The sequence below is a fragment of the Lycium barbarum genome, chromosome 9 (genome assembly GCF_019175385.1).
Source record: "Lycium barbarum isolate Lr01 chromosome 9, ASM1917538v2, whole genome shotgun sequence".
NCBI lineage: Eukaryota > Viridiplantae > Streptophyta > Magnoliopsida > Solanales > Solanaceae > Lycium > Lycium barbarum.
The window spans coordinates 104236463-104249675 of record NC_083345.1 but is presented as its reverse complement, the minus strand read 5'-3'; the positions used below and the strand labels follow the sequence as shown (position 1 = coordinate 104249675).

At 34.5% G+C, this 13213-nt stretch overlaps 1 long non-coding RNA gene and 1 pseudogene across 1 annotated transcript; both read left to right on the top strand.

Annotated features, from left to right (window-relative positions):
• Positions 1–1720: 1720 nt before the first annotated feature.
• On the top strand, positions 1721–6742 carry LOC132609229 (F-box/LRR-repeat protein 25-like; annotated as a pseudogene).
• A 940-nt stretch (positions 6743–7682) lies between these two features.
• LOC132611378 (uncharacterized) lies at positions 7683–9063 on the top strand. Its single transcript, XR_009571612.1, has 3 exons — positions 7683–7831; positions 8038–8239; positions 8372–9063. It is a non-coding gene; the product is annotated as an uncharacterized LOC132611378 (long non-coding RNA).
• Positions 9064–13213: the final 4150 nt, after the last annotated feature.

Genomic DNA, 13213 nt, shown 5'->3' with positions numbered 1-13213 from the left:
AAGGAGAAGTCTTATTGAGCCAGCAAATAAACAAAAAGTAAAGGTCTTTTACTACTAATATAGTAATCAAAATAGACTAAAATTGCTATGAATATGCTCTAATAGAAAAGTAAGAGATTCTTTACACATGATTTTTTAAATTAAGATAATTTTTTTTTTTTAAATGTAAGTACATAATTATACATGAAAAGTGAAATACAATTTTTTTTGGGAATGACAACTATGGATCTTCATATAGTAGTTTATATGTCGAGATTAAGATGATTGGATATCATCTAAACCTATAAAAACAAACAATCAAGGTTTGATTGGATTTATGTGATTCTTTCAATTATTTTTATTTTATGAGGTATAAGCACGTTGTGAAGCGTATCTCACTTAATGCTCCTTGTGGATGATACTTCAGCTATTGTATGTTCCTTTCATTCATTTTCCTCAAAATTATTCAAAAATTAGAATATATATGGAATTACAAATGGTAACAGCGCTTACGCTTGAATCAATAAATTAATAGTCCAAATCGAACAAGATAATAGTATACAACTCTGATGTGTGTAATCGGCGCATTTCTTTCCTCATTCCCTAAATTTTAGCATTACTTTTTTATTCTCTTATTCTTAGATTCTATTATCTATTGTTTCCTCAGTTACCTTACTATCTTGCTATTATTATGTGCTGTTTCCTTAGCCTCAGTTACCTTATTATCTTGCTATTATTATGTGTTGTTTCCTTAGCCTCGATTACCTTGTTATCTTGCTATTATTTTTGCTTGTTGCTACTGCCTCTTTTTCTTCTTTCTTTGAACCGAGGGTCTCTTGGAAATAACCTCTTTCTCATGGTAGAGGTAAGGTCTGCGTACACTTTTATCCAGACCCCACTTTGTGGGATTACACTGGGTCAGCACTACCTTATTTGTTTCTCTGAAAATTGAACGACGCTCAAGAGTAAGTCTCTCTTCTGTCTCCTCCTTTGTTGAATATAAGCGTTTATGGTGTTACCCATTTGTAGAGGTGTTAAATGGGCGGGTTGGGCTGATTAATTAGCAAAGGAAATAATTCGTAATTTCTTATGTGAGAAAAGAAGAGATGTTGCAGTAGCAAAAATCTCAATACTTGCATCCATCCCTTTCAGCTGGTGAAACCAATATTGACAATTAATGAGAATCTGATGGCAAATGGATAAATTAATTCAAGTAGTTTACAAATCAAGCACAAGTCTAATGATAATACAGCTAAAAGCGGAGAACATTTATGTGAGAATATCAAATGAATAACAGAAATTCGACCAGCAACACAGAAAAGCAATAGTTCTTTGGTGATTTATGAGTCTCTAGTCAGATCCACAGAATAACGGATGAGAGAAGGTTGGCGTGCATGAATGAGTAATAAATAAATGTTGAAAATTGAAAGAAACATTTCAAAGGTTGAGATTAATTATACAGTTTCAATAGGTAGTAAATGGTTGCACACAAGTCCAAGAAGCTAAGCCAGTGATTTTTTTTTTTTTTTTGGTGAAGGTCAAAAAAGTCAAACATTTTTTAAAGGACATTTTGGTAAATCAACTTTTGACTTTTAGTATACTATGATGATAGGATGATTATGTGTTTGAAAAAACAATTCAGATAGGGTATATTCATATATCAGATAGGTGAGATTTAAATGAATTAACTTTTGAGTTCAGACTACCCCGTCAACTTTACCAAATTGCAACTCCGAGGAAAATCATGGCGGAAGGTGACTGACTCAGTGATTTGCCCGACTCGATCCTACTCCACATCCTCTCTATGTTGCCGGAAGCAAAAGAAGTTGTGAGAACAAGCTTATTATCTAAACGATGGAGGTTTCTTTGGATGTCTGTTCCAGTATCACTCAATTTCATCCTCCCTTTTTACCAAACCGAAAAGGAAATTCATGATTTCGTGACTTCCACACATAAAGAGCTTCATTATTGGAGGTCTTGCCACAAAATCGAAAAATTCAGCGTCTTTTTAGATATTCGCGAGGATCAATTTCTTAGAGATGTCGATTTATGGGTATATTTTGCCACTAAACTTGCTAATGTTGAAGATTTTACACATGGACTTTTCTGTATAAATGACCAAATATATGAGCTTCCTCAGTTTGCATATAAGAATACCTCCTTGAGAAATTTGGTTTTACGGCACTGCCAATTGAACCCTTCTAGTAGTATTAATTGGAGAAATCTCGTTTCTCTTTCAATTATGCGCCTGAATTTGATGGAGGGTGTCATGGAAAAGGTATTATCTGGTTGTCCTAACTTGGAGTGCTTGTAGTTGGACTATTTTTGGGGCATTCGTCATCTGGAAATCAGCAATGTGAAGTTGAGAAAATTGATATTAATCAACTATGAAACTGATGGAAGTGACGTTTGGCTTGAAATAGTAGCCCCATATATTCAGAGTTTGCAACTTATGGGGCCGTGCAGTGAGATACACTTGAGAAATGTGGCTTCACTTATCACTGCAGTCCTTTACTTAGATTTTGATTATGGAGATGGGGACGAATGGCAGAAGGAGTCTAGCAGTTTGAAGCAACTTCTTCACAGCGTTGCCCGTGTTGAGAATCTTGAATTAGGTCCCTGGTGCATTGAGGTTTATTCATACTTTTCACTGTCCAAAATTCAGATTTTTTTTTTTTCCAATTTCGGACTTTTTATTTGCTATTAAATTCATTAGTTTAGTAACATCAACAATGCCATGATATAGGATAATATGATGACAACCAAGTTGGTAAGTACCAAACTAGTTGGATCGTGCCAGGTGATTCAAACAAGACCGTTTGGATGATGAACACTGAAAATAAATAGTTTGCAATGGACATAACAACATGTAAAATGAGGATTGATTTGCACTGCTCATAATCTTTAAGTCATGTGGAATGAGTTTTCAAAGTGTTTAAAAGTCCATCTTTGGATCGACAAACCTACCTTGAACGTTGTTTAACAATTTGCATGCCATTTATTAAGTATGTAGCATTTCCTTGTTTTGACATATTCTGGTTTATCTATTTGGTTTATAAGTGCCTGTCCATACTGGAACTGAAAGGATGGCAGCCTCCACCATCAAGCCGGAAATCCTTACAACTTAATAGAAACTTCGAACAATTGGACTTGCCTGGAATTTGCAAATTTCTACAGAGTTCACCGAATCTTGAGACATTGGTCATTGACGGGTTCAATCACGACACAAGAGTGAGTTTTGTTTAGACCTATATTTCTTTTACAATACTATGGTATCCCCAAAATGTATAAAGACTCTTTGCTTTGTTTGTTGGATCTCTAAGAATTCTTTTCAACCCTTTAATTGATAGTTTTGGAGTTTTTGCCCTTTGCTTCCGGCTTTGATGAAGGTAAATAATAAAAAATGTTCCCCTTAGAACGCGAGTGTCGAGGCTTTCATCAATACCATGTTGAAGAAACCATTTAAGCCCATAGGAAAAGTGCAAATGCTTCAGCCATATTATTTGTTCCATACTGGTCCCCCTTGTCCTTGTCTGCAACTGCGACCCGCGTGTAGTTTTACCCATCTTAGATTTGGTTTGCACCATTTTACAGTTGTGCTTGTCCATCAATATGAGAATTTCTCGATATGTTCATAGAAATTCCTCCAAGGAATACCTAGTTAAATTCTGAAAATTTCATTTGAATGCTGCTTTGCAAGGATTTAAGGATCTAAATCTGCAGTAGCTTGTGCTTGGTATTCCGTTTATGTAAGAAGTTTAGAGGAACTTGAGTTGCTTTGACAAGAATTTCATGTTGTCACTATGGAAATTGATTATATGAGTAGAGCCAGTTCTACAATCAACTTTTTTTATAGTTGTAGGAAAAAGATATTTAAAACGGCGATAGCACTCAACTTCATGCCAAGAGACAAATGATAATGAAGCTCTGAAACATTTTTTGTTGTTGTTTGTATGTACCCCTTTGTAAGATTTGCTAAGCACTTGATATGTTGATTGAATCTTAAAGTTCATCACCTCTTCATTTTATCTACAATCAACTTCTTGGCTTTCTACTTTGATCCTTGGAGAATAACTGAATAATATAAAGGATTCTTTCCTGCCGGACTTGGTGTCAAAGTACACAAATGAGGATGAACGAAGCAGGAGGTTTGAGACACATAATTTTAACTGCTCATTGCTAGATCTGAAGGCCATCAAGATCATTTCTTTTTATGGACCACTAAGGAAAAATAAGTTAGTATTGTCATCGGTAAAATATTTGCTCAAGCATGCAACCGTGCTAGAAAAGCTCGTCATTGCTGCCAGATACAAAGGGAATGTTACATCTCAGGATTATGTTAAAATGGAACTAGAGTTCCCAAGATTTCCAAGATCCTCCCCACACGCTTCATTTTGTCTTTTCTTATTGATAATCTTTGGCCCCTAACATTTGTATTGATTGCAACGTACTGAATATTGGTTGCTTATGGTTAAAACTGGTTTGTAGCTTATAGACAAGGTTAGGGTATCTTTTCTAGATTTTTTGTCAGTATAACGTGACATCATGGACTCAAAGTGCCCTTGTAAGCTTCTCTCTATTTCACTTTGTCTATATTTTTTTTAAATCAGTTTTTGGTAAATTTGTTAGCTTTCTGTTAATTCACTTGTCTATATACAAGATGTTAATTCAAGAACATCTTCTTTATCTCATTTCTGCATGTTAATTTGATTGTGGAATGGGTTGTATCTGGTTAACTTGACTTGTCTTTTATTTTGCAATCATTTTCTCTTGGGACTTCTGGGCTCTTTGCATAATTTGTTTGGATTTTTTTGAGATATTTAACTTTTTGGGTTGACTAACTCTTGGCATGTATCCTCTAAATTTAGTTTGATATAGTCTGAAACTGCGATATTATTTTGTGTTGGGATTTTTTTACTTTGTTCCGAAATCAATAGAATATGCTCCCTCCTTTCCATTTTGTATGACTCTTTTCTTTTTGGTCGATTCAAAAAGATTAACACCTTTATATTGGAAACTATTTAATTCTTACATTCTATTTTACACTTAATGGTTCTCTCTTATATATAAGACATGACATGTTTATAACCATAAGATTTTAGAAGCACCCTTTGATATGTTATACAACAATAACAACATACCCAGTGGAATCCCACAAGTGGGGTCTGGGGACTTTTTGATATGTTACACATATTTGCATAATTGCACTGTCAAAAATATTTCTTCTTTCTACTCATTTCCTGTTAAATACTATAGCTAGAGCTACCTCTGCCGGCAGTTGAGTTCAAGACAGTTGAATGCCTGACTCAGCCTTTTGGCAGTTTAAATACGTTGTTTGGTCATGCATGTGAAGTTGTGAACTAAAGATGTTTATAAAACTTAACAAAAGTAATTGTCATGTTCTTTTCTGATACATGTATTTCAATGTAATTCAGATTAGTCCATGAGTTAGTTAATTGCCAAATCCGCAAGTTAGTTACTGTTTGTTTTCGGAAGTTACTTAGACTGTTCACAACAGTTGGGTTTTCTAACTAAATTAGTTCTTGTTGATAGCTCGTAAGGGAGTATATAACATTATATTCAAGTCTTTACATTCATCAATCAGAGTACTACGTGTTTTCCTATTATATTCTTCTTCTTCTTCTTCTTCAATTTTCTTTCTCTTTATCTTTGGCTGTCAATTCTCGAGCTTCTGTAAAGGCTCCTGAAGTCAGCTCTGAATTCTCGGATTATTGTTGATCCCTGCAATTCATTTATCAGTGGTATCAGAGCTAGTGAATCGTTGGCATCAATGGCGAAGTGTACTAGAGCGAAAGGAGAACCTATTAGTGAAAGTTCTTTCCCGGAAGTGGGAACATTACACCAAATGATGCAGAAAGTGTTGGCAGAGATGGGAACTCTTGCAGGGGAGGTCTCGAATTTGACTTAAATTCGACCAATCAGTGCTTGAATTAAGGCAACAAATTGCAGCATCTGGGGAGTATTGCGGGGACAAAACTCAATGGAGTTGGAAAATGGACCTCAGGAGGAAGACAGTTTGGTGAAAGATCCCAAAGAGACAGGAGTCCAGTTTATTTCAACACTCACAATTCCGGTTTTTCTTATTGGTCAAGAATGGAATCTTGAGATTTTCAAGTGAAGATTTGCGATCTTGGTTGTTCAAAATTGAGAAAAATTTTCCGTGGAAAATGTGGCTACAGAAGAGAAGATAGGGTAGCAGCTTTGCAGCTAGATGGAGAGGCCATTCAGTGGCACTTATCCTTCATAAGGTATAGGCAATATTTACAACCCGCTACATGGAATGAATATGTCATGGCATTGGTTGAAAGGTTTTGGAATGGTTTTGATGATCCAGTGGTGGAAATAAAGAAGATGAAACACTTGCACTTTTGGTGTATTCTTATTTCTTTCCTTGGTTGGAATAACTTTTCCAGCGAAGGGTCTTGGAGGTAGGCCTGTGCACAAATGGTTCAATCCGAATTTCCGAACCGATTCGAAACAATTCGAATAATTTAATTTGGATAATACAATTCGATTTCGATTTACAAATGCAATTGTAAAATATTACGGTTTAACGGTTCGGTTACGGTTTGCTTCAATTATCAACCGAACCGATCCGAACAAACCGAATTTATATGCCACTAGTGACTAATATGACTAATTTGGTATATGTAATGTGGTGTTGGCGGATTTGTATGCTTGCACAAGTTGTCAAGCTCTTGTTTTGCTATTTATATGCTATTATGCTTGCAAGTTTATGGTTTTTTCTTGGTTAATGTCTTGGTTATAAGGCTGCAAGTTTAGGATCTCATTATTTTTTGTTATGTTTACTCTAAAACTGAAATGAAATAGTTGCTTGTTTAAATTTCGAATAAACCGAACAAATCGATTTGTGTAATCGAACCGAAATAATAAAAAACGAATCAAATTGAACCTAGAATGGATCGAGTTTGGTTGAGAATTTTAGAAAGTCGAAATTCGAAATTTCAACTCGATGATGGCCAAAACCGAACCGAACCGAACCGATTCGTGCACAGGCCTACTTGGAGGTATGCTGTAGTAGTTGTCTGTAGCATCTAGTCTGTGAATGTTTAAGATAGTATATGTGTCGTGCTTAAACACAAGGTGATTTCTTCCCATCTGTCAAAGCCTTGGTGGGCTTAGTTACCCGATACCTTTGCCGGTGGGAGGTAATGGGTACTCTCAGGGGCGGATCCACACCATTGGGGGTGGGTTCGCAGGAACCCACAACTTTTATCCAAATCTTGTATTTATAATGTGAAACCCTTCAAATATATAAGAAATTTGAGCTAAGAACCCAGTAAGAACAGACACTGCTAGCTGAGAACCCACAAGCTTCAAATTTTGGATCCGTCTCTGGGTACTCTGTGGATTTAGTCGAGGTGCACGCAATCTGGTCCGGACACCACTATTATCCAATAAAGTGGATTAAAAATTAATTAATTGAAAAAAAATCAAATAATTTGTTTACACAGAATATTTTTTCTATAGGCTTTCCACAATTTGGCATGTATTCTGCACCCCAGGAAATAGAATAACTGAAATCTATTTTCTATTAGACTGTACTTTTGCTCGCTTTCCAATTGGTAGTTAGTTTGCTATTATACATTTTGGGACACCGACCTCCTTCAAGTTGTCATTCCATTTTGACAATCTATCTTGTTGTTGAACAGTATAATTGATGATGAAACTCTTCTGAAAATACTTCATCTGCCCTTATTGGTAATATTGGATGAAGCATGTGTTGAGTTTTCTGGAATGGAGTCTAAGATGATGTGGGTGAAGAAGCACGGGAATCTGATTGTTCTTCGTACGTTCAGCAAAAGAGCTGGTAGGTTCATTCTTTTCCATTTGACAAAAAATCAATATGTTTGCTTGGAAAACTCATAAGCTGCTATTGCCCTTTTGCTGATATAGTGCAAGATCTTATAGTTGTGGCTGATACATGCTCATCTCTATCTGTCTTGTCATATTATCAAATTGTAGTAGTAATGAAGACTTCGTGTGTGTTCCTATTCGTGAAATTTGTGTCTACAGGTGGTGTCATAAATGGGTGTTTGGGCTTTAAGTATAGTTGAGTGGTATCCCTATCATCAGGTTTAGCTGGACTTAGATTCGGATATGGAGCTTTTCCAGAGTATTGTTGAATTCCTTTTGGCGAGAAAAGCAACCATATAATGCGTCTGTTGCTGCTGAAGTTGCTACATATGCTGCATTACAGAATCCCGCTTATCTGGAGGTATCTTAGGACGTCGAACCTTTCCATTGAGTATTGTTAAATAACTTTCCCCAAATTTTCTAATCTCTTTTATAGGTAAAGAAATCATATTTTATTTGAAAGCTTCACTGATTATTGTGTCATTTATGCCAGTATGTGAAAGTGGCATTGGTGCAACAAAGGAAGAGGCTATTTAATCTATTGAAAGAAGTTCCTTTTCTTGATCCATACCCTAGCTATTCTAATTTCATTCCCTGTAAGGTTGCATCTGGAGTGGATGCCAAGAAATTGAAGGTAAAAGTACTTATACCACTAAGTTCCATTCCAGTAAAGTCAATTTGTTGCTTCATCTATTCCATTTTATTCTTTTGTTTAATTTGTCCTTCGTGTCTTTTCATTCTGGGCTAAGCATCATTATGGGAACTTTGATACCAAGTTGAAAGAATTATTAGGGAACATGACTAAAGTAAAAGCATTTCTAACAGATTACCTCATTTCTATTATGTATATGGTAGTGTCATGGAGCAATAGAGTAAGTTGGATTGACAGACTTCGATGATTACACTAAGCAAGAGACGATTGATCTCTGGTGAAGTAGTGAATTAATATAGGATTGAATATATGAATATCACCTGCAGAAGAATCTTTTAAATATATGAATGAAACTTATCATATCATCATAATCATCATGATAATCATAATCATCTTAATAATATAATAATATAATATTTATTAAAAGTGGGAAGCTCCCAAATTAAAAGTTAGATTACGAAAATGCCCTTCTTTTAAAAAAGATTTTTTTATATTAAATAATTTGCCTAATAAATATCCCTAATTATCACTATAATGACGCACAGTTGAGAGGCAACTTTATCCTTGAGCAAAAAAAGAAACTGATTTTCAGCTTTGAATTTCCGTAATTATTATGTATTCGGAAAAGGGCCTAAAATACCTTCGAACTATTGAAAATGGAGCAAAAATATCCTCCATCCACCTTTCAGCCCCCAAATACCCTTACCATCCACCTATTGGGTCTAAAATACCCCTATTGCTAACAGAATATTCTGGTCAAACACGTGACATTTTTTATTGGTTGGCTTATAAAATTAATTAAACTAATTGACCAGATAACCCAAGTGCCCCCCAACCCCCTACCCCCCGACCCCCCCCCCCCCCCGGTGAATTTTTTTTTTTTTTTTGAAAAAAAAGTTGACATTTTTTTTTGCACCCCACCCCACCCCGCACCCCTACCCCCCCCCCCCCCCGACGCAAAAAAAATTAATATTTTTGAAAAAAAAAGTTTTGACGTTTTTTTGGGTTTTTTTAGCTGGGAGGGGAGGGGGGCGTAGGGGGAGGGTGCGGGGTGGAAAAAAAGTCAACTTGTGCCTTTTAGATTTTTGGGGGGGTGGGGGGGGGGGGGTGCGGGGGAGGTGTAGGGTGCGGGGTGGGGTGCAAAAAAAATATTGTAGTCTACACTTGTGCCTTTTAGATTTTTGGTTGAAAATATACCATGTTTTTTAGGGTGAGATATTTTTTTTTTTGGTAACTCAATTACATTAGACATTTTAATTTATCAAGACATTTCACAGTACTTGTGCTTTTTACTAGGAAGTTGAGAAGCGTAACAATATTTTTTTTGCACCCCACCCCGCACTCTACACCTCCCCCCCCCCCCCCTCCCAGCTGAAAAAAAAGTTGACTTTTTTTTCCACCCCGCACCCTCCCCCCACCCCCCAAACCCCGCACCCTACGCCCCCCTCCCCTCCCAGCTAAAAAAATCCAAAAAAAAATGGCAAAACTTTTTTTTTCAAAAATATTAATTTTTTTTGCGTCTTGGGGGGGGGGGTAGGGGTGCGGGGTGGGGTGCAAAAAAAAAATGTCAACTTTTTTTTCAAAAAAAAAAAAAAATTCACGGTGGGGTCGGGGGGTGGGGGGCACTATCTGGTCAATATTGCAAAAGTTAATTAGTTTAATTAATTTTATAATCCAACCAATAGAAAAATGACACGTGTTTAATGAAAAGATTCTGATAGTGATAAGGGTATTAGACCCAATAGGTGGTGATAAGGGTATTTTAGACCCAATAGGTGGATGATAAGGGTATTTGGGGGCTGAAAGGTGGATGGAGGGTATTTTTGCTCCATTTTCAATAGTTCGAGGGTATTTTAGGCCCTTTTCCGTTATGTATTTAACTCCAAATCCGTTTTGCTTCTTTCCATCTTCCACGGTAGTGGGATAATTATTCCAACTATTCACATTCTCAATTTTATTATATAAAATTATCTAATCCCTATATAAGATCATCGTCAGATTTCTACTGCTTCTGTCAAAGATTCTCTTCTCTCCTAAAAATTCGATGGTTTTTTTTTTTCTTTTTCTTGCTGCACTTCATGCTGCAACATGTCACAGTTTTTTTCCCCCTCAATTTCTTCTCTTAAAACGTTGTATCAATTACTGAATAAAATAGTGTATCTTCATTTACTAATATTAATGTTTCATTTGGGTTCTTATCATATGTTATGTTTATAAGTTAATGTGTGTATATTAACTTTCGGTCAGAATGTCCGATCGATTGTGGATTTATATGTTTTTAGAATCCCCAACTTTGTTCTTTTTCTTCTCGTTGTTTACATTTTGGAAAGCTTAAACATATATTCTTGGTTGAAACTACGTGCACTGGTTTCGAATAATGTCTTTTATATAATTTAACTATATTTTCCTTTCTGTTGAATTGACAGATGAAATGACTCATAATTTTGAATCAGCAAAAAGGGCACACAGAGGAGGCTACAATTTTTAAAAAATTAGGAAAACTTTTAAGATGCGAATCATTTGCAACCATATAGCCGATATTGCTCAAACACACATTTAAATTAGGTGTTGTTAACATATACAAATAGGAATTACTGTCAAGTTGAATACTTGATATATTATAAGAATTGCATAATTGAAGTGGTTCGAATATTTTAAATTCATGTGATAGCTATTTTTTAGAATGATTATGCTTTGCAATGACAATAAATATTGGCCAAATAGGCTCACCATTATGCGTAAAATATTTGTATTATTTAGTATTGAATACACGTGCAATGCACTTGTCTGAGGACTAGTTATACTAAAAGTGGGAAACTCCTACCTTCAAAGTTAGATTACTATTTTGCATCTGCTATAAATTAAAATGTAATAAAACATATAATTAATTAAATATTGAATAGTAATACTGAAACTACTGAATGCCCTAATAAAAACTAGCAAAATCAAAGTAGGCTCACTTCTCTTCGTTACTTGCAAAAGTTCGAAAAGGTGGAGGAGTTAATTACATTTAATGATTTAGCATCCCACATTCATCTTAATTAGGGGTGTACATGGACCGAGTTGGTTCGGATTTTTTAAACACCAAACCAAACCAATTGCGTCGGGTTTTTAAATTTATACACCAAACCAATAAGATTCGGGTTTTTCAACCTCGGGTTGTCTCGGGTTATTCAGTTTTCTCGGGTTATTCAGGGTTTTTTTTTTCCGGAATATTCTTGATACAAAACATATAACTTTTGCTTCAAATATTTCTTTAGTCCTAATAAGATACAACTATGTAATTAAGGTGTTTCATAAGAAAATAACACAAAATGTGAGAAGAGTGATGACGTTGTATTAAAATATTGAGAAGAGTGATGACGTTGTATTAAAATATTCAACAAAAGATAATAAAATCGGTTAAAATAAATATTGCTAATTAATAAACCATAAAGAAAATGACCATAATCTAAAAATACTAAGTCATACTAAAATAAGTACGACTAATAAGTATTATTTACATGACAAGAAAAAACACTTATGTTATGTATTTTCACTCTCTAAACCAATTATGCAAAATTAAAGAATAGATATCCAACATTATTGTCATTCCTAGTGGTAAATTGATTTTTTTTTGTTAGTATTAGTGTTGACTTGGTTTTGGTTTAGACTTTATATGAGTTACTAACATCTATAGGATATAAAACTTATTCGCATTCGAAATTCTAAGTTCAAGCTTTAATAATATGATAATAGATTAAAAACTACGAAAAAATTTAATAAATATTTATAAATTACATTACAAATAAATATTTTAAAAATTAAATAAATGTAATGTCGGGTTGGTTTGGTTCGGTTTGACTTTTTTTAGCTAAAACCAAACCAAACCAATTATGGTCGGGTTTTTTTTTTTCAACATCAAACCAAGTCAAACCAAACCACTAGTCGGGTTTTTTTCTCGGTTTGACTCGATTTATCGGTTTGGTGCGGTTTATCGGTTTACTTTGTACACCCCTAATCTTAATAATTGTACAAATTTGTTGAAGAATTGTCCATAATAAATAATAATCCAGTAGTAATCACTAATAATTTCAGGAATCGCACGATACCAGCTAAATTAAGAGCTAATTATAACGTTTAAATTCATTTCAGGAATCGAAAAGGTCGGGACCTGGAAGCAACATTCTTTTCTTTAGTTATACTATCAATACATATGTAACTGGTAGAGAAAAGGACCAAAATCATCCATAATGTTTGGGTTTGGATCAAAATCATACATATTCTTTCACATGGTGCACTAATAGTACATTATGTTTGCATAAGTGGTGCACTTTTAGTCACAATCCCAAATAAATTTAACGGAAAAGAACAAAAATGCCCCTGAACTTTTAGAAAAGGTATAAAAATACCCTTTATTCATCTATTTTGCTAAAACTACCCCTCAATTCAACTTTTTGAGAATTTATTCCCCTTGACTAACGGACAACACTAATTTTTAAAAAAAAAAAAAAAATTAAATTGCACATGACATTTTATTACTGAAAAATTAATTTATTCTTTTAAAAAGAAATCTGAAAAATCGTTATTTGTAGAATAAGGAAAAATAATTTTTCAACATCCATTTCTTTAAAAAACAAATGTAGTAAGCCTTTTATATATATATATATATATATAAAAAAAAAAACAGAATTGGATTTTCAT